This window comes from Emydura macquarii, unplaced genomic scaffold, assembly GCF_026122565.2.
Source record: "Emydura macquarii macquarii isolate MOO-44397 ecotype Brisbane River unplaced genomic scaffold, CSIRO-AGI_Emac_v2 contig_67, whole genome shotgun sequence".
NCBI lineage: Eukaryota > Metazoa > Chordata > Testudines > Chelidae > Emydura > Emydura macquarii.
In genome coordinates this window covers 10,673,928-10,697,089 of record NW_027130204.1, presented here as the reverse complement: position 1 = coordinate 10,697,089, position 23,162 = coordinate 10,673,928, and the positions used below count along the sequence as shown (strand labels likewise).

The 23,162-nt window shown below is 40.1% G+C and overlaps 1 long non-coding RNA gene across 1 annotated transcript in view; it reads left to right on the top strand.

The window, feature by feature from the left end:
* Positions 1–22,555, top strand: part of LOC137143404 (uncharacterized) — a 33,092-nt gene extending 10,537 nt beyond the window's left edge. Inside the window, exon 2 of the long non-coding RNA XR_010917157.1 lies at positions 22,004–22,555. This is a non-coding gene — a long non-coding RNA (uncharacterized lncRNA). The remainder of the gene's footprint in view (positions 1–22,003) is intronic.
* The last annotated feature ends 607 nt before the right edge of the window (positions 22,556–23,162 follow it).

Here is a 23,162-nt window from a genome sequence, read left to right as displayed (position 1 = left end):
AAACCATGAGGTGCTTACAGGGAGCTGAAAATCAGTAGAACAGGATCAGAAAATTATTTGCTAAAATAGGAAAAAATGCTTTTATCTATAAATAATACCGATTTGGTAAGATGGTACTGTGATGCAAAAGTAAGCATCCTTAGGAATTCTGTTCTAGTTTGGTTTTTATCCCTTCATTCTCTGGTCACTATTATGCCTGCTGGGTATTTTATATGATAGAAACTGTTTTTGCTCTGATGGATGATTGCACAAAGTATGCATAGCATTTTTCATGTTTTTCTGGGGCTTTTCAGCCCAAATCTAAAGCAGTGTTAAAATGAGTTGTATGGTTGAAGACTCATAATGTGGGATTTTTTTAAAAAACTTCATATTACATTTAAAACCAAAGCTTATTAATAGCAATATAAAATGTCTAAAAGGCTGTCCTTTATCGTCCCTTTATACTTCACCTATAAGCATTATTCATAGTTATGAGACTAAGCATATATATACATGGGTATATACCTTTCCCCTCATGTTAACCATGTATAAGACTATTCTGCATTACATGGCATATTGTGTTAATGGGCCCCACATTGCACAAGCAATGTTTTTTCTTCCTGTATTGTCAGTGTTGTTAGTTATTTGTATTGTGGTAATGCCCAAAATGTGCTACGTACTTTCCAAACATAGAGGTAGACACAGTTCCTTACCCAGACAGCTTTCAGTCTAAAATCTTCACAATGGTGACAATTAACTGAAATTTAGAAAGGAGGCAGAATTGCCTAATTGACTGGGACTTAGAGCTCAGACTAGAACCCAGGTATCCTGCCACTGGCTTGCTGGGTAATCTTGGGCAAGTCACTTCCCTGCCCTGTGCCTCAATTTCTCCATTTGTAAAATGGGGTAATGATACTGACCTTCCTCCTCCCACCCCTTTGCAAAGAGCTTTGAGATCTATTGGTAAAAACGTGCTCTATCAGGGGTAGGTCTCATTATAAAAACTTTCCTAAGAAAAACTACTTTAATTTGCTAGAAGAAATTTCTTCTATCTGCCATTCACTTACACATTTTGATATTAATAATATAATAGATTAAGGTATCTGGTATGCAGGCAGTGAATAATGTATTTAAATCGGTATTCAGCTGTAGCTGATAAGAGTATAGGAACAGACTTTTAAAAATTTCAGTTCCTGCAGTTGGGGCCCAATGTGTTTTTACTGGGAGAAGCTGGGTGCTGGGCTCTTTTGAAAACTGGGCCACTTAGTTTAAATGTTTTAATGGGAAATGAGCGCTCTTGAAATGTTGGCACCAGCTGAGGGTGCTGAAGTTTTGATATGTTGCCGGGAGGACAGTTTGCCACAGACATCTTTAAAGAGATACAAATGAGTGAAGTCACATTCTGGCACCTTCCCACCACAGGGGAAAACTGGGAACTGGAGGCCCTGTTTCACTGCCCTTCCCTCTTCCTCGCTGCAGTCTTTCCACAGACAGTGTTACCCAGGGATTCCCAATCCGTGGTGGCGCCAAACCATAAATAAAAAAGTGGTCTACAGTGTCATGGTCAGGCTTCCTAGAGGTTAGAGTAGATTGAAACGGGGGGGGGGGTGGGAGATTTTGCCACACCAGCCATGAAGATGGGGAAGCTGAGAGAGAAAGAGAGCTGCTTATCTAAATGGGGAGTGTAAGGCGGCTCTCTCTCTCACTCTCTATGGTAGATGCCTCAAAAGAGAGAGACTATCTAGTACCGGTCTTTTGGTCTCTCTCTCTCTCTCTTCCTCTCAAATCTGGAAATCCAAGACCTCCGTGGAGGAGCCTCTGCAGAAAGGGGTAGGTGGAAAAGAGCATTCTGCAGAGGTGGGGCTCTCCTCTGTTTCACCCCACCATCTGCCTTCCCTCTGCTTGTGGATGAGGAAATGAGAAAGGGGCCTTGCATGCTAGAGAGTGGGAGACAGAATCTGGGAGTGCTTTGGAGAAAGGCCTAATCAACTTGGACAGGGTTAGTAATGTCGTCATGGGGATCTCTAGAACTTCTATTAGAAGACTGAAACGGCACCGAAATAACTTAAAATAAATAAATAAAAATCCTCACTGCTGTTCATAAAAAACCCAAACATTAATATAGGTATTGGTAAAAACATATTTTCTTTTTCCACAGTTCTCTACAAAAAGAGGTGACCTTCATTTGGACATTCCTCATACAAAATAACAATACCTTACAAATACTACATGGTAATTGGAACAAGTGTTCTTGCTGGGTTTCAATATGTACCCCAAATTCTGGTGTCCTGCATTGGATACACTGCTAGAAGTCCCTTGGCACCAGAGGAGGTGGAGTTAGGACTTACCCTAAGTGAAGAATTTACTGAAGGGCCCAAAACCTAATCTATATATGTCCTCTAATTGAAAATGTGTTGAGCTTTATTACATTCAAGAGGCAAGGGCACAGATAAATGAAGATGTAGGCCAAGATATTTAAAAGTGACTAATGGTTTTGGGTGCTTCCATTTTTGCGCCCCAAACTGACACCTTTAGGAGGGCCTGATTTTCAGGTGCTTGGCCCTTTCTGAAAAGCAGGCTTCTATAAAGGTGTCTCAGGTTGGCTGCCCATAAATGAATGATGTTGACCTTCCTTATAAAGTGCTTTGAGGTTTGAAAATGAAAATGCCATCTACGAGCTAGGTGGTATTATTATTATTATAAGGCACCCAAAAATTGCTGTTTGAGCTTAACCATCATTTGTAATGTTAAAACCCTAGCCTAGAGTCCTCTTCCATCATCTCTCAACTGACCTCCAAAGACAGCGAGATTTTGATTTCTTAAAGCAGAAATCCTATAACAATTTGATACAGCCTTTCAACACAATCCTAGAACTAAATGGGGCAACAAAACGACACCGTATAAAAATGTAACTGACTGGGTCTTGAATTTAGAGCACCAGGCCTGGCAACTATGTCTCCTTCACTTAATGTGAATTATTGGCCAAATGAAGACCTTGGAGAGCCATTGAAACACTGTGTTGCCATGTAAGAGCTTTTTGGCACTTCTAAAACAGCAATTCCAAGTATCAGAGTCAAGTCTTGTCTCATAGTTTATTTTCCAATTCAGTCATCTGGTGTTACAGCTGTCTCATAAGTATCATAGAATAGAATCTGGAGATGAATCTTCACTATGGGAATTCTCCTCCAAGGGAAAGTCTTGCTCTGAGGCAGTTAGCAGTTTATATATTCTGAGCAATGCATACCAGGAATGTGTCACTTGTAAGAAGCCAAAGAAGCTGACTTCCTGTAGCTGATGAAGAATGAAATGTCAGTACTTCACGTATATAATAATCAGTAAAATATGACCATGTAACTTATAAGGATGCAGCAAAGTCTAATGGCTAGAGGATGGCAGTGGAAATTGGGATTCCTAGGTATTTATCTTGGCTATGATGGTGACTTACTTTGTGACTTGGGGCAAATCGCTTAATCTATCTCAGTTTTTCCCCAACCTTAAGTGAGGAAGAATATATAATTTACTATACCTAGTTACTTGTGTGTTTTAAGGCATAATGTTAGGGCCTAACTTTTCAGAGATGCTAAGTGTCCACAACTCCCATTCCATACTCCCCTTTTTATTGAGTAGTTTTTCTTTGCCCCCGCTCACGCCCCCACCATTCCCACCCCAACCCTTGCCTCAGGAGCATCTGATGTAGAAACTTTCCTTTACCATCTTCATGGGCAGTTTGCTCCATCTTCAGGGAGAATATATTGGTCAGTCACCTGTTCTGATTTCAGTTGGAGTTTTGCATTGAGGACATGCAAGATCAGTCCCTAAATGTGTGTTTTTGTTTTGTTTTGCAAACTGTAAAAGACCAAACTGGGTGAGTGAAATGACTGCTCAGCTCTTCTACAATGACAATACCCAAAGCTCTAGAACTATGTTCTCCTTAAAGTATCCAAATCCAATAATTGTGGGGCTGCATCTCATGCCTAGAAAATCATTAAAATTCATGGAATAGTGTAATGTTAATAATCACAACTGAATTGTTAAAGATCCCTGAAGCTGACAGGCCTGGGTGCTATATAGTTGAAACATAGTAATAATACAATTAAACATCATAAAACAATATAAAAATCCAATAAAGCCTAAACAAAGCATCAGCATTAAAAATATGTTTTCTGACAAAAGTATGATCATCCTAATGTAGTTCTGTGCCCCAGGAGAGCTTTAAACACCACATGACACAACTTGTAAAATGGAGCAGTCCAATAAAAAGTTTAATTCAGGAAAAGCTTATTGTAAAACTAGTTAGCGAGTGAGACATATGTTTTCACTATTATCATGCAGGCTGAAAATCACCCCTGAGCAGAGGGCCTGTCTAGGTAGCACCTGAGTCCAACTAAAACCTTATTTTGTGGGCTTAAGTGGGACATAAACCTCTATCAGTTGCACAGGGGTGAATTTCACTTGCTTTGTATGAAAAGCCAAACACTTTTCTTTCAGTGATGCCAACTGCCAGTTATTTATCTTTTGCACATGGGGCAAATTCTGCTCTCTTCTCTGTGGGAGTGGAGAGCCCTCTCGCCATTAGGATCAGCTCCAGGGATCCAGAGAATAGACTTTAGGGGGCTTGAGTGGCATTAAGCATAGCCCCGGGGTGGGGGGGATGTCTCTGAGTATTGCAAGGTGGGAGAGTCTGCCAAAGGGAGACTCAGAGTGCATGCAGCTGACATTGCCATTGTTATGTGGATCCTGCAGTCCTCCCTTCACCTAGCAGGTTGCTAGGGCTGCAGATGCTACTCTAGTCATTAGGCCCAAAGAATGGCTGCAGAGCAACTCCATGGAACTTCCCGAGTCTTCAGCCCACTTATCTGGCCAGGTGCTAGTGAGAGGGTTTTGACCCATCTGCTCAGGCTAATTAGCTTGGAACTTAATTAAAGCTAATCATCCTGACACAAGAAAGAGCAAAATCAATATGGCATGTATATTTTACCTTCTATAGTGCAGGACATTTCTCTTGTTTTGGTGAGCTCTACACTATGGAGATGACATTGGCTTACCTGCGTTGGCACAGCTATACAGGCATAACCTCGTAATGTAGATACAGCCGACACCAACGGAAGGGGTTTTTCTTTCGGTGTAGGAATGCCATCTGCCCCAATAATTGTAGCTACGTCAATAGATGCATTCTTTTGTTGACATAGCTGCATCTACACTGGGAATTAGGTTGGCATTGATCAGGGGTGTGGTTTTTTCCACACCCCCGACTGACATAGCTATGTTGACCTAACTTTTAAGTGTAGACCAAGCCTCAGATTGAAATGTGCAGTTGATCTTGTTATCCATATGACTGCCACTAGCACATGTTAATGCTTCTAAAGCCAATAAGTGTCTGAATTGCACAACTTTTGAATGGTGGTAGCGTTACCATGGATAATCCTTAGGCTCCCTTTCATCTCAGTCAGAAATTTGTCCATCCTTATTAATTAAATGACAACCTTCTTTAGCCAGCAATTGAATTATCCTCTAATAGCTGCTTAAACTGATTCAAATTAACTGTTTTTTAAATTGATCCCTTAGGGTTTTGATGATGTAAAATGGAGGATCAGTTTAACCAATTATTTTTCATTAAGTGGAAGCATCCTATCTTCATTGAAAATGTATCTTTAATTTTAAAATGGATCCAATGAACCTTAAAAGATAAATCGTTTGTGTGCTGAGCAGCATGAAAAATTGAGTGCCTGACACATGAGCTATAGAAAGTATGACCTTAAGTATGGCCAAGTTAAATTTGGTTTGGTTAAAAGATATGAAAAGAAATGTAACCGGCTTTCAATAACTCCGTCCTTGAAAGCTAAACATCATAGCTATGTTTGAAAGATGTCTTTGTTATTAACAAGTAATGGCTGACCAAGGCCAAATAAAATAAGGATTGCCCCATCCCTTCAGTCTAAACTTGAGTGACACCACTTTTTGGCATCTGAAAAACCAGGATGCATGTTTTCTTCCCATATATTTTCATGCAAGTCTGCACTTTCTGGTTTTGGGCTAGAGTCAGAAGTAGAAAACTCTTTGCAATACCAAAGCATGGGGTATTTTGGAGGGAACCCAGACTTCTCAAAAGTTTGCAGGAAAGCGTTTGCTCATAACATTTTCCACTGATGTCTAGTAGGTTTAGCTATAATATATTCAGAAGAGCATCTGTGTGTATCCAAACTTATATGGTCCATCTGACAGGGAGGAAAGCCTGTCAGAACTTGGGCAAGTCACTTAATTTCTCTGTAGCTCAGTCCTAGTCTACACTACAAAGTTAGGACAACATGCACAACTAGGCTGACACAAGGCAGTTTATATGTCTGTACTTTAATTTGTCTTGCACTGATGTAAATGCTCTGTTACAGTAACACCATCTCCCCAAGTGGCATTGAGCCATGGTTGATATACTGAGGTCAACACAGTAGGAGAGTAGACACTGCGTTACTTACGTCAACCTTAACAGTCCTTCAGCAGCTGTCCCGTAACGCCCAACACTGACTGCTCTGTTCACAGTTGTGAACTCCACTGGCAGATCTCCATTTTTGTGTGCAACTGCTCTGCTGACCTTGCAGGCTACATGCTCCAGTTGTGCTCTGGCTTGGAATAGACAGGAGATATTGGATCTCCTGGGCCTGGGGAGAGAAGAAACTGTGCAAGCACAGCTACGGACCAGCTGTAGAAATAGGGACATGTACGAGCCGATTGCATGGGGATACAGGAGAAGGGGTATGACAGGGACGAGCAAAAGTGCTGTATAAAAGTGGAGGAACTGCATCAGGCATGTCAGAATGCCAGGGAGGCCAACAGTCAATCCGGTGCTGAGCTGCATGCCAGACTTGTCCCTCACCCTCACCCCCGCACACCACTATGGATACCTCTGAAAAGCCCAAGTCACTGACCCCTGGCCTGAGCAGCAAGAACGAGGAAGAGGAGAGGATGGGGAACATGTGACCAGGGGGTCCAGCTATGCTGTGAGCCAGGACCTGTTTGAGATTCCACCACGGAGGAGTCAGTTTCACAAGGTGAGCACAGGCAAGACCAGTGCAGGGGAAGGAACCTCAGCTAAGTGTGTAAATGTGTTTCCCATTGCAATGATGTATTGATGGCACCCCTCCCCCCCCAACTGAACAGGACACAACTGTTGACTTTTCGTTAATGTATTCATCCTAGAAACGGTACAACAAAGAGAGAACTGTTGTTACCTGCTTTTCTGTAGAATTGGGCAGAGGGGGCCATGTGGAGCAGTTTGTTTGAGTACCGGGATGTCCCTTGAATCCTCCTGAGAGTGGTTGATGGAACTTACATGGAAGTACTCTGCAATTCTTTTCTGAAGATGTCTAGGGATGGCAGCCTTATTTCTTCCTGGTAGGACATTTTCCATGCTAGACAGTAGCCATCATTTCAGTACATATGGGCCCAGGCAGCTTCAGGACACCAACAGCAGCACTGCTCTCTGTGCCTTTGTTACTCTCAGGAGAGAGAGATCAGCTAAAATCACCACCACCTGTGAAAAATGGTGCCAGGATTCTGTGCTATTGCCCTATACTCATAGTTTCATGAAACTGAGCAATTTCCTCTCGGTTTCCCTTACCCCTGAGGGCCCACACTCACCAGGGTGGGTGCTGAGAGTGGTGCTGTGCACAAGCACTCCAAAGCACAAGTATCAATAAGCATGTCTTGTGTAAAGCTTTAGGTGAGCAAGGGAAGGGAGTTCTGAATCTTAACTTTCACTTGCCATTGTGACTATATTGACAATGGTACCTCTGTACAGTGTTTTATCTTTAACTGCTACCATTGTGACCCTGAGGGTTTCCCTCACCACACCCACAGAACGCTTGAGCCAGATGAGGAGAAAGAAGATGACTCGAGATGACATGTCCAATGAGATCCTGCAAGCCATTGCTGCATCAGACCATGAGCAAAGGGCCTGGAGATTGAACATTTCAGACAGCCTAGAAAAGGAAAGAGTGGACAGAAGAAGGAACCAGAAGTCCAAGCAGGAAAAGGAGAGGAAGATTCACCAGGACATAAAGGGGTTTCTCTGACCGCAAACACAGATGCTGCAAACTCTTCTGGACAATCAAGGGCTCATCTCTCTTTTGCAATCCATGGAGAACAACATTACAGCACCTTCCTACACCCACCCCTCAACATTCCCCTGGCATCAGAGGCCACATCCCTCCCACTCTATCCCAGGAGATTTTAAGGACAACCAAATCATTACATGTATTGATCTGTGAAAGCCCTGGTTACTGTATGTGTAGGTAAAATGGACATGAATGTTCTTTCCTCTTGTTAAGTTCTGTTAATTTATTAAGTTAATAATAATTTATAATATTGTTAATTGATTAAGTTTGTAATGTATTTGCTTTTAAATTGCACAGGTTTTTCTTTGCACACTTTTTTTCTGAATAAAATTATATGATGTGGAAAACAATTAATCTTCATTAGTTCAAAACATATGCTTGAGTGCCTAGCAGGTCTGAAAGTATCCATTAACTTGTTTTTGTCCAGTGTGACACAACTCATAGGATCAATGACACAAATAGCGTAATAATCATAAATGCACAGCAAGCACTGCAAAATTAGTAGGTGCATTGACAGTGTTATTGACTGTTTATATTCATAGATTTATACCAAGCACCACACAATCCCTAACAGGCACCAAAACAGCAGGGCCAGGTAGAGCACAGTATACCACCATGCATTACTGTGGCTTACCATCAAAATGCTTTTTCAAAGCCCTGCTGAGTTGCATAGCTCTGTGTTGAGCTTTTCTAATAGTTCATAGATCTGGCTGTTCAAACTCAGCAGACAACCTCTCCACCTTGGTGGCAACTTTTTCACCATGTGCTTCACTGATATTATGTAGGACACAGCATGCAGCTGTAATTGTTGGGATGTTTTTTCGATGAGATCCAATCTCGTGAGTAAACAACATCAGCATTCCTTCAGTCTACCAACAGCACTGTAGCAAGGCGCTGTGGCCTTCCTTGGAGCCTGGGTCCGAGGAAGGGTCATGACACCCCCCCGGCTGGACTGTGCCACTAGCCTACAAGCACATTTCACTTTCATTCTGCACCTGCTGAACTGGTAGTTGAATCTTTCCTTGCTGCTGTTGAGGTGGCTGCTGTATGGCTTCATGGGCCAGGGGAACAAGGGGTAGGCTGGATACCCCAGGATCACTATTGGCATTTTAACATCACTAATAGTAATCCACCATTTGGGGGAAAAATGTCCTTCCTTGTAGCTTTCTCAACAGTCCTGTGTTCTTAAAGATGAGAGCATCATGCACCTTCCCTGACCAGCCCATGCTGATGTTGGTGAAGCATCCCACATGATCCCCTTATTCTTGCATAATGATAGAAAACTAGCCCTTTCTGTTGAGGTGGTCTGGTGCCAAAATAGGGATCTGTCTGCTGTCTATTGCTCCACTGCAGTTTGGAAACCCTCTTGCTGCAAATCCATCCACTGTGTGCTACACATTGCCGAGAGTCGCAGTCCTGAGTAACAAGAGACAATGTCCTACACACTTGTATGACAACCACCCCCTGCAGTGGATTTTCCAACTCTAAAATGATTTCCCACAGACTGGTGGCAATCGGGTATCAAACGTTTCCACAGTGCAATTGCCACTCGCTCCTCCACTGTCAGTGCAGCTCTGTTTGCTGTCCCTGCATTAGCGGGTTGGAGTGAGTTTGGCACACAGATCCTCACACATCTGAAAGTTCTGCAGCCACTGCCCATCCTCCCAATTCTGCACTCCAATGCAATCCCACCAGTCAGTGCTCATTTCTCAGGACCAGAAGCAGTGCTCCATCATCTACAGCTGCTCCATGAACACCACCAGCAACCCATAGTAATCTGTTCTCCAAGAAATCATCATGTTCCCCACTGATTCAGTTCTTCTTCTGATTTTGCAAATACCAGAGGATCGTATGTCCTGTCCTTGCAAATGCTTATGACAATAGTGAAGAGCTGTGCACGCTCCATGTTCCTGTCCGAGATGGAGGACAGAGAGGAGGGCTGTGCAGGTTTGTGGGATTTTTAAAACAGGTGCACAAATTATGGGGTATAGATGACTTTATGGGATGGAGAAAGTTGCACACTGTAAAGCTGATTCCTTACTCTCCGTCACACACACACACATGTGCAACTGGTTTCTGCCCCACCATGCATTGCTAAAATTTTCCAAAAGTTGCACATGGGGGGAATACCTACCTATGGTGCACTGACACAAGCACGTTGGGTGACCACACATGGTGCTGACTCAAAGAGCCAAGTATGCACATGAACAAGTGATGTATTAATGGCAGTGGCTTTATGCCGACATGACTTGCGTTGACCAAAACTTGTACACTAGACACGGCCTTAGTCTCCCATCTGTGAAATGGGTAAGATAATAATACTTCCTTACTTCACCAAGTTATTATGAGGCTAAAGTCATTAGACCTTGATTCTCTAATATGCTGCACCTTATGTGGCTGCCAAATGAATAGAAATATTACCAAATCAGAATGACAGTAACTTTTGTTTTTACACTCATTTGGCACAGATGTAAACGACTACACAAAGTGCAGGGCAATGGAGAATCAGGCCACTCATTTTTTGTGGAAAGCTCAGCTATTACAGTGACGAGCTCCATAGTGGAGGCGACAGATAAATAAAACCCTAAATGTTATTTTTTTTATTTAATCACATTTACCCATCATTATTTATAAAAAGCATAATTGCACTTTGAATACACAGCAGCCTCATACCAAGAAATGGAGATACAATGTATAACTCTTTGGCATGGAGACTGTTTTTTACTGCATGACTGTACAGCACCCAGGGAAATGGGTCCCAGATCCTGATTAAGACCTCTGGGTGCCAGCATAATACAATTAGGCAGTGATGTGTTGGGAAGGAATGAAAGCCAAGGAGAAAGGAACACAAGCCAAAATAGGCAAAGAACTGGCTAAAGAATATTTAGATAAATTAGAGGTGTTCAAGTCAGCAGGGCCTGCTGAAATTCATTCTATGGCACTTAAGGAATTAGCTGAAACAATCTTGGAATAGTTAGCAATTGTCTCTGACAACTCATGGAGGACAGGTGAGGTCTCAGAGAACTGGAAGAAGACAAACATATTATCTATCTTTAAAAGGGGGAACAAAGAAGACGCTGGGAATTATAGAACAGTCAGAAGGGCCGGCCCTAGACCAAATGGTGCCCTAGGCAAGGAGTGTCTTTGGTACCCCCCCTCCATTTGTTAAACTTTTGAATACCTTATTGTTTTATTGCATTTGTAGCCCATTTCACAATTTTGATACTCTTCAATCTTAAAAGACAAGTACACTTTCACAATTACACAACAAAACAAGTTTCACAGTATTGCAGCTGGGCTCTCGTTTCTCTTCAGTTCGTTCTTATATTTCATTGACTGACTAGCGACATCCCACCTTTTATATATCCAAAAGGGCATGGCTGCCAACATTCTAGGATGTTCAAGGATAATGCAGTTTTCAGAAAGTCTGGAAGGTTCCATGAGATTATACAAAACTCCAGAACATTCTAGAAGGTTAGTGAAAAATGAATCCACATATAGAATACCTGAGACATTTTACTTCAAATGTTCTATTTTCCTTTTTGTCGCTAACATCAAAAACAGCATCCTGAGACTGGTGCCCCGCAAGCTTGGCACCCCAGGCAATTTCCACAGGGTCGTCTGCCCCTAAATCCAACCCTCATCAGTCAACCTAACTTTGATGCCTGGAAAGATCATAATAGGATTAAATGGAATAGCCAGAATGGATTTGTTGAGAATAAATCATGCCAAATCAACCTAATTTGCTTCTTTGGCAAGGTACTGACCTAGTCAAAGCAGTAGATGTAATGTCACTTGAGTGGTAAGGTTCCTGACAAAATCCCCTATAACATTCTCCTGAGCAAACTAAGGAAATGCAGTCTAGATTAAGCCCACAGAAATGCCCAGAGAAATGTGTTAGTCTTTAAAATGCTACAGGACTCTCGTTAGTCTAGATTAAATTACTATAAAAAAGTATGCAACAGATTAAAAAACCATACTCAATCAGTAATTAACAATGGTTCATTATCAAGCTGGGAGGGTATATCTAGTGGGGTCCTGCAAAGGTCCGTCCTGGGTCCAGTACTATTCAATATTTTCGTTAATGACTTGGATAATTGAGTGGAGAGTATGCTTATCAAATTTATGGATTACACCAAGTTGGGAAGCGTTGCAAGCACTTTGGAGGACAGGATTAGAATTCAAAATGACTGTGATAAATTGAAGAATTTGTCTGGAATCAACAAAATGAAATTTAGTAAAGATAAGTGCAAAGTACTACACTTAGAAGGAAAAAATCAAATGCACAACTACAAAATGGGGAATCACCGGTTAGCCAGTAGTTCTGCTGAAAAGGATCTGTGGGTTATAGTGGATCACAAAGTGAATATGAGACAACAATGTGATGTAGTTGTGAAAAAGGCTAATGTCATTCTGGGGTGTATTAACAGCAGCGTTATATGTAAGACAGTTGTTCCACTCTAACTGGCACTGCTGAGGTCTCAGCTGGAGTACTGTGTTCAGTTTTGGGCACCACACTTTTAAAAAAAAAGTGGACACACTAGAGAGTCCAGAGGAGAGCATCAAAGACGATTAAATGATTAGAAAACCTGACCTATATGGCAGTCTTGAGAAAAGGCTGAGGGAGTGTTCAATATGTTAAGGGCTGTTATAGAGCAGATGATGATCAATTGTTCTCCATACCCATTGAAGGTAGAACAAGAAGTAAAGGGCTTAATTTGCAGCAAGGGAGATTTAGGTTAGATATTAGGAAAAGCTTTCTAATCATGGGTGTAATTAAGTTCAGGAATAGGCTTCAGGTTGTGGAATCTCTATCACTGGAGGTTTCTAAGAACAAGTTGGACAAGCACCTGTCAGGGGTGGTCTAGGTTTATTTGGTCCTGCTTCAGTTCAGGAGGCTGGACTTGATAACTTCTCGAGGTCCCTTCTAGCCTTACATTTCCTATGATTCTATGTGCCGCCAATGTATTTTTAATAAAGAAGCTGACCACAAATCCCCACCATCAGACAGTGATAAACCCTAGGCACCAGGGCTTCATGTACTCAGAGAGGACAGTGAAGGATTAAGTGAAGCTTTTTTGAAAACTTTTGTTTAAAGAAAAATGTCTTTTATCATGGTGACCAAGAAGGGAGCACCATCTGACACACCATCTTAAATCTGTATTGAGTTTACTTGCTGGAAAGATTTACAATTTGTTCCTGAAAGCTATACAGTGTAGCGCAACATTCAACTGGAGTGATTCTATCTCGAGGTAGATGTGATGAAGACCTGCCAAGGATCCACAGGGTCCTTGGAGGAAAAGAAAAATTGAGCTATCTTCTGCTTCCTTGTGCAATCTGCTTCTCTCCCAAAAAACTAAAATATGATTGCACTTCAGAAATGTTTTTATAAGCCCCAGGGACAAAAGATGGTTTAGAGGATCCAGAGAGAGTTTGCGCTTTATTTAAGAGAAAGAAATCACCTCAGCTTTTCCTTCAGTTTGTTACAAGGGGCTCCCATGAGCCCATTCCATTCCATTCCTGTAAATAGGCTGGAAGAGATTTAGCAGCCATCTCTTTCAGACGGCATGGACCCTCCCTGTATGGCTACTCCACAGCAGTCTTTTCAATTCACACTGCGGCCATGCTGGAAATGATTTACCACGCACTTCTTCACCCAGAACTGACACGTTCAGATTTAATTGTTTGCAATAAAATATCAGCTCTGACACATCTGGACAATTTCTAAATGGCTGAAGGCTGTGTAAGACACTTGTTTACATGGCGTTATAATAATGCAGATTTTTTTATTTAACAAAAAATGCCATTTCACTTGAAACAAGTAACTGAAAGTTACCTCTGTGAACATATCTTCCTGAACAGTACTAAGTGTATGTTTATATAAGCTTTGTATGTTTAAATGATAATAGTTTGGATAACTTGCAAAACAAAATAAATAAAGTTGTTCCTTCTATGCAGTTTTATGTGCACATAACTGGAAAAAGCTAGTCCTCCATATAATGGATTCTAACATTATTAGTTCAGAAACAAAAAGAACTGAATTGGATAAGACTACAGGCAAGAGATGGTAAAGGAAATAATCTGTGTGCCTAACACATTCAGAGGAATTGCTCAAGAACATTTTGTCCTTATATGCAGATTGCCCCTGTAACGCTGCCAATGTCAGCAAGACCTTGGGTGCAACTGTCATGCAAGTAACTGTCGATGAGTTAAGCTTTGTGAGAGAGTTCTTGAAACTTTTGCTCTTGTGAATTTATTTCCTTTGCTTAATACAGCAGATTGTATAGTGATGAGTATCCCAATTCAGGGCCAAAAACGAATGTGGCAGAAAGTTAGTTTCTGCTTCTGGTCAGAAGAGCCACGCCTTGTTATCTTCATGTCTGCTAGTATTTTATTGGAAAATAGGAATTATATGCAAAGTCAGTCTTGTTTGACTACGATCAATATGAGTTTTAATAGCAGCCTGGAAGGGACAGAGGAAACTAAATGAAGGGGAACATGAGGATCCGGAAACAGTGAAGTATTTATTTTAAGATGAATTAAAATAGAGAATGAAGTTATGACTTGTGTTTAGACTGTTCATTCGGTTATGAAGATAACAGGCAACAAAATAGAAAAAACATCATCATTGCTATAGGGAGGGTCATTGTCCAAACTGAGATATTAGAGGAAAAGATAGTATTTGAGGGAGGGAGTTGCTAAACTGTTCTGGTCATAGAGGAACAGCTGGAAAGTGGAATTCCATTATTTAAGAACATTGTTTCTGAATTAATTTTGTGGTTAGTGTACTAGGGCTTATAGTGCTAGACTAGGTGTTGGAAGCTTTTGGGCTTATTTCTCATGCAGTCCCACTATGGTGACCAGACAGCAAGTAAAAAAAATCAGGACAGAGGGTGGGGGGTTATGGTAACCTATATAAGAAATAGCCCCAAATATTGGGACTGTCCATATAAAATTGGGACATCTGGTCACTCTAAGTCCCACAAATGGGTAAGTTTTATATTTCTCCCTTTTTACTCTTGCTGTCACTTGCTAGCCCCACTAACCTACCCCCATGGCTCCTTGTGAAACACTTGAAAGTATATTTCCAAATGAAAGATTTTAATCTCAACCACATTTCCCATAGAAATCCTTAAAAAATAATAATTTATAATAATACATGTTGCCATTTCCCTTCTTATGAAAGAGTCCCTGAAATGAATCAAGTAATGGAAGGATTCTTCTCACTAACCTAACATGAGCGAAGGTTATAGATGGTATTACATGTAAATTGTAAATACCAAGGCGAACAGAAATATACTGCAAAGAGAACTTGGTATTAAGAGATCAGAAAGCTGGATAGAAAATAAATGTGATTCATCTTGGAAAAATATGAGCTAATGTATCTGTGGAAAGGAGAATCATCCAAATCACAAAATTAATGGGAGAGGGAAATCTTGGAAAGTAGTAATTCTGAATAAGAATTAGAAGTGGCATTAGATGCCAAATTAGACATGAGCTTGCAATATGATGTAACAGCAAAAAAATCAAACACAGCTACTACACAGAGGTATCGCATCACCGAGCAAGGTTATAACCCCTTCTCTGTGTGGCTTTTGGTGCAGTTGCACCTGAAGTAGAGCATTTAGTTGTTGGTCCTTCATTACCAGAAAGACAGACAAATTGGAGGGAATTCAGAGTAACAAAATTAATGGGGGACTAGAGGAAAGGTTGCTTTATAATTATATAGAGCTTATCTAAGACAACTATGTGGTAACTCTTCAAATACTTGAAATGTGTGAACACCATGAGTGGGAGAGGAATTAAGGTTAGTACATGGGGAATATAGCTAGGAATAATATGAAGAAATCAAGGGCGTGATTCAAAGCCCACTGAAGTCCTTTGACCTCAATGGGATTTGGATCAGTTCAAGTGAAAGGAAAATGTTAAGATTAATATCAGGAAAGTCTTGCTGGCTATGACATCTTTTGGACTGGGACAGTCTGTCAAAGGAAGAGGTGGAAGCCTCTCTCTTGGGACATTTACAGCATCATTGACATAATATTATAAAATGTACAACAGGGAACAACAATTCTGCACTGGCAGGGAGATGGACTAGGTGACCTAATGGTTTTTTTCATATCCAACCTCTAAAATGTAATTAAAAGAAGATAAATAATCTTTCAGTGCAATCCTATTTTTCAAACAGACACGCAGCTGCAAAAAATCACCTGGCCTCTTTTTAAGAGAGGTCTTCCCAGCTCTAAGCTTATGTGGAAAGTTTTTTTTTTTTTTTTTTTTTTTTGTGATCAGTGATATGTAGTGTCTCGTGTCTTGAATACAGTGTGTCTTGAATATTAGGTGCTCATATTCCAAAAAGAGATAGAGGAGAGCAGAGCGGTAAATGGAAAGAAAAAATCAATCCCACCTTCAAATCTCAATCTTTCCAAAAGGGAAATTGTGAAACCTGTTCCTTTAGAAAGATGGACTGTGCAATTCTAATCAGAAGTAAGCGTTGGGTGTAGTCATCCACAGACTTGGCTTCACACATAATATTCTCTAGTTCAGAAGATCTGGAGTATGAGACTAACTGCCTCTGACCATCGAACTCCATAGCTTTGGAATGGTGCAGATCACAGAATCATAAGTTATATGAACCACACAACCTCCAAGCCAAGTGGGTTCACTTCCAACCCCTGCAAACCTATTGTCCAGTTGCAGGTGGGTGGGAGGGATCCACTTCATGAACTAAACTCTGCAAATTTCACATTGCCCGCCTTTCCACAGATTTTGTCATTCAATAACATTCAATAACAGTGGAGAGGAAGCAGAATCTAAACATGGACCAAGGAAATTATGGGATGATGAAGGTGTAGTAACTCTATAACTTGGGCTGGACTCGGAATCACCATCTCAGAAAGATGGCATATGTCCTTGGTTAGCTCTCAGTGACAAGAAACCATCATATCTGGGGCTTTCCCCACAAAGAGGGCATTTATTCAAATATTATTCAAATAGATGTCAGAGAGTGAGACTGTTCAGAGCTGTATCATCATAGGGTGGAATGTTAGGTCTGACATTTCATGAATACAGACTGAGTTTATCAGCCAATTTACTATCCAGAATAGTCAAACCAGCTATGAATTGGCATTGTTTAACATAGAGGAGAAAGTGGCTCTCATTTTTCACAACAGTGGCATATTTCTGTGGGAAATCCTTGTGGTCTTGTCCCAGAGGGGTGGAGTGGGATTTGTGGCAGTCCAGTTTTGATGCTATTCATTTATGACTCACCGTGGTCTGTATGGGGAGTGTTGGAGAGAAGATGGTGCCTAGAGGTTAAGGTGTTAACAATTGTGATGATATTGCTTCATCAGGTGATTGTGCTCTGGCCCTGTAGTTGGATGACATTCTTTTTCCTTTCTCCCTGAAAACTTGTTGGGTTTGTGAGTCTGCAAGGGTAAAAATGTCTAGTTGTTACATTCCTCAGATGAAAGGAAAAGAAAGTAGTGAACGTGCCTAGCAGCAAATAGTGGTATATGCAGGAAAGAGGAGTTTGCGTCATTCCTTAATATCCGTTCTTGGACTGAAGATCAGGTACAGTAGATGTCTAACTGACTTTGTGGATCCAGAGGTAATCTTCATGGACTTGTCCTCTCTTTAATTTCTTTTCTTCTTCCTCTGGACACATAGCACCTGTATCTCTCTTCATCAGTGAGTCTCCATCTGTTTTCATAATTTGTGTTCAAAGTGTGTCTGTCTCCTCTGCTCATGGCCCTTAAAGTCCATAACAGAGCAGAGGAAGACATTAGGAATCTATGCTTTAATTTATTAAGCATACAAAGCCTTTACATGAATGCACTCAGCCACCGCCTGCTGCATTTCTGCCAGTTCCCTCCCCTCCAGGGAAGTTTTCACCATTTTTGATGGCCCATTATATGGTTCCAGCAAGCAGCCAGATCTGTTCCACCTACTTGTGCTGATGATGCATCTTTGGCTCCATTGATGCACCCTCTGCCCATCCACATTCACTGATGGAGAATATCATCCCAGCTGCAGGACCAGTAAAGATCTCTGTCAGTTTTTTAAATAAGATATGAGTGTCTGGTTTCTAGCTGGTCCTCCTCTGACTGATCTGTTCATGACATACCAGGCAATATGCATCCCTCTCAAAATGTTTCTAGGCCAGAGAAAATCTCCCCCATACATTAACTATTATGTAATTTACCCCTATCTCTTCAATTTACTCTTTTATAAAATCCAAATTTAAAATATGGCTACAAATTGCTGTAATTTTTCATGCCAGAAATAGATTTTGTAATTTTTTCCAAATTGCAAAAGAGGGGGTGGCAAGTCAGATATGCAAAGATGCAGTAAAAATATGCTAATCTTAATTAAAGAAACTTCTGTGTCTGCTGTCTGAGAAACATTTTGCCATGTCATTTGTATGAAACACACTAGGCCAAATAAAGCTGAATTGTATTTTATTTTAAAAAAAAGTAAATTTAAAAACTAAGTTTTCCTCCTTCATCTGTTGCATTTTCTTCATTGGATTCCATACACAAAGCATCCATTACTCTCAGTAGTAATTCCACAGACTGGACAAGGCTGGGATATGGCAATAAAGAAAAATCTTATGGATAAGAAACTCATTACACATTGGAGAGGAGAAGTGTGGAGTGTGCTTAAAGATTCTTTTTTGTCCATTAAACCCAGTAGCACAGTTATCATGATGAATTTTCTGTGCATGAGAGTTTGTGTATATTGCTTAGGCTATTTTTTAACATATTGTGTGTCCGTTCAGTGAATAGCCAATAGAAGTTGATCATGCTAATCATAATTTCTGAAGGATTAGCCCACTTATTCTGTAAAACTGTCATTTGGTACAGCATATTTGTTCTTCACTGGTGGTCTGAAATAGCTATTTTAATTACTTTGTATTTACTTGATACACGTTAAACAGCACCTCAGATTTATCTATATTGTATATGTTGACTTATTATAGCCTAATAGTGTCTACCTGTGTCCAGGAAAAGTTAAGATTTAGAATGTCTGTCCTTAAAATACCTATATATTCAGGGCCAAATAGGGATGCTTTACAAGTCAGTGCAATTCCACTGACTTAATGTTTCTGTAGCTCTTTCAATTAGAAAGTCTACATACTACAAAGCATTTATATTATCAGCAGTCATAGATGTCTAAATTTGACTGAAAATTATTTGGGATCACTTCCTTTGTAAATCTGTTTTCAAATGAAATTATCCAGAAAAGGCAGCAAAGTAACTATCCTTCCAAGTAACTCTTCTCTAAAATTCAATTAACTCTTTTTTTCTCAAGGCTCTCTTTCTTTGGAGTGTAGCCTTTCATGTTTGCAACCCAATTAGTATTCCTATCCACAGTCTGAGAGCGAAAGTCATATCTTCTCCTGGGAATTTTCCCTCCTTCTATTTATTTCACGTGTTCTGATCCAGCACTGAAAGTTCTCACTCTTTGGTGCCCATTAAAGCCACCCCCTTACCCCAGTTCTGAATCTATGGTTTATGATCCTTCAAGATGAAAGACACGTGTAAGTGTAAGGTATTAAGTCTCAAACCTCAGCAATGTTCCACAAGTTCCCAACTAAATTTTAACACACACACTTTTAAATCATGTTCATGTCACATCAGCAGATATTTCTAGAGTGGTATTTATAACAGACCCAGCCAAATTGAAGGTATCTTGTGCTCCAACAACATGTATGGTACTGAATGAAATTTAGTCTGACACTACCGCATCCCTGGAAAAGTCAAGGATTAGCTAATCTTTCCTACAGTGAATTGGGTTTCAGAGAGAGAACGCTCCAATTCCAAGGGGCAACTCCACTTTTGTAATATGTAGCAAAGTCATATCACAAGTCAGCAACTTCTATTAAAAAGTCATGCAGTTATTCACTTATTGTAACTTCCTGCCAGTCAACTATGTTTTGTTATCAAAATGGAAATCTTCAAGAGTTCTTTTTTTTTCCAATGGATTGAGTCTCTTTGCTATTTGTAGCTCATTAGGATGCAATTCAATCTTTCACTGAATGTCACTTTGCTCATAGTTTCAGTGTAACAGAATATAGTGGCTCCCACCATTTCTTAATCTTGTGTTGGTATTCAGGCCATTCTAAGAAGGCAACCTAGTATCATTCTTCCAGGCATTCTTCCAGTAGCACAAGAACTTTAAAGAGTAGCTGCTTTAGGCTGTTTGATGGGAGAAGAACTTTAGCTTTGTAGAGATAGGCATCCAGGGATTTGTATCTGAGACTTAAACTGGAAAGAGATGTATATAATAATAAATATTTTATGCTTCTATAGTGCCTTTCAAATGAGGCTTTTCAAGTGCTTTAGAACATTAACACCCTTTAAGGAGAATGAAAGAAGACACACACAGAGGTCATATGATTTGCCCAAGGTCACACAGCCAAGTTGTGGCAGACTCCTGGTGGTAGGGTCCTGCTCTAGTCAGTAGACCATAGTTCCAAGCACTCAGAAAATAGAAATAAAGAAAAAAAAAACCAAACAAGTTTTCGGTCATTTGTTCTGATGGACTGAAAATGAGGCACCTGTTAAGAAGAAATTACTAGCTGTCTGAGGTAGTTGTGATTTCAAATGTGTAAATTTGAAACTGACTTTAATTTTCTTTGGTACTGTAACAAGATTTAAATGAGATTGAACTTCAAATGAATAACAAGCTATAAACTGAGCAATGGTGTGATAATGTTTTTCAGAGTTCAATTAGCCAGCTATCTCTATTACTTTTTTGATAGTTACATTGCTTGGCTTAGAAGTGATTCAAGACAGTAATAAACCACTGTCTTATTTTAAAGTATTCATACACATTATACAAAAGATAGTAGGCAATTTGAGGACAATTATGTACCAGGAATTGTGTATGCTAGGGCATCAGTGCATCCGAGTTTAGTATGAAGCTAAATTTTGTATTCAAACCATTAGAGCTGGAATAAGTCTTCTAGATAAAAATTTAACCTGCTGCTGCACTGTTCTTCTCTCTTATCATTCACTTTTGGTGTTGAGTACCCATGAATATTTCAAACACACCTATGTGGAGAAATTAATCTCTCACTGAACCTGTTATCTTGTTAAGCATCTGTTTCCTGATACATTTTGGCTTTGTAAGGTAAAAGCCTCTTTATAATTGCCCTCTATCCCTTTTCAGACTGCACTCCAATGCAATGGCGCCTAATAAACAGTTTTATGGAGGGATTTACTTGTTGTATGACTTCAGATGAACTCTGTACTCTACAGCTTAAGTCAATAAGTGGCACTGCTATAGTGAGGTAGGCTACAGGGTAACAAACTAGAAGGATTTAACTTGCTGAGGGACTGGGAACCCTTCCTTTTGCCTAAAGTGGGATGATAAAGAAAGGATTTTCTGTGTTGCTGAGGGATAGGTCTGAGTTTGGGATCAGAGAACATGGAAGTAATCGAGAAGTTGGAGTAAGCCCTGCAGAGTGGGACTGATGAGACTGTCCAAGTAATAATTTTCTGCACCTGACCTTCAAATTTATTTCCTTCTTAACTTTGTCTGAAACTTTGATTTCATTGCAGAAGAAATTCTCAGATTGGACTTTCTCATCTAAGCTTCTTGGCACACTCAGGAAATAACAATCCATGTCTCAATAATGCAAATGGCAACTTTGCCAGGTTTTGGCTAGGTGGATTAATGCTATTCCAAATTATCTTAGAAGAAAAGAGAATGAACCTCTGGAAGAGGGTGCATATGGGTAGAAAAGACAGCCAGATAATTCAGGAGAGTGCTAATAATGCAAACCCAACCTAAATCAGTACTGTTCAAAAGGCCCAACAACTTACACTTGACACTTGCCATTACAGAACATCATAAAGAGCTATATAGGATACGTATTGTGGCACTGAAATGCTATTATCTCTGGACAGGAAGCTTGCAACCAAATGGATGAAGAGGAAATTTTGACCAAGAACAGCCTAGCTAATCACTACTCTTGTGAAAAATGCAATGGAATGGCATGGAACCCATTTATCTGCCTCAGAAGGAGCTGAGTAAACCCTGTGTTTCCTGGGGGACAAGAACCCAATTCTCTTCATTAGCCCACAGAAGTCTTACACCAGACTCACTTACTATTGTTTGAACAATGATTGTGTTTTAAATGTGGACTTATAAACTTTTCCCACAATTCTGCATTTCACCTATTCTCATAGTCATGGACACACAGATGTTTGTAGATTTTTCTGCTGTGAAGAACGTGTAGCGATTTCAGCAACATTTCTGGTTTAAACACTTTTTACTACCAAAAGGAAGCATTCTGACTTGCTGCATATATGAAAATTTGGAGGGGGAAAAAAAATCTCATGATGAAAAGCCCAGAGAGATCCCATAACAGTAAAATTGGAAAGATATAACTTATTCATGTTCATGCACTGTAAAATGTAAATTAATTATGCAACAATTAAAAATATTGTAATACCAAATTTGCTCACCTACTGTGTGTGTTTAGAGTTTCTCTACACTGAAGGAAGATAAACAGTAGTTAATGCCATCTGTATAACAACACAGCTTCCTGCTAAACAAGGAGGCACTGGAAAAATCTGGCACGTGAGATAAGGTAGCAAAAATATCAGACGTTGACAGAGATTTGGAGTGAGACTTGAATGAGTTGATGAGAAGGTGATAGGGTTGGGTTGAGTCTCTCGTGATTTTAATGAAACATAATAATATTTCCTGGCCCAAAATCCAAAGTAGAATAAGAATATTTTTGGAGGAAGTGTTGCCTAGTGGATAGAGCACTAGACTGGAATTCAAGACCTGTGTTCTATTCCGGATTCTGCCACTAGACTTCTGGGTGACCTTGGGGAAGTCATGACCTCTCTCTATGCTTCAGTTTCCCTTTGAGCTTGACTAATAAAAACATCTACATAAGAGCTAGGTTGTATTATAGTTATTATTACTATTATTTTTATATTCTCTACAGGATGTCTGTATTCTCTTTATTTCACCAGAAAATTTAGGAATGATGTTATGTAATCACTGCCCTTATCATTCTTCCAAAAATCTACCTATTAAAAAAGTACATCATGT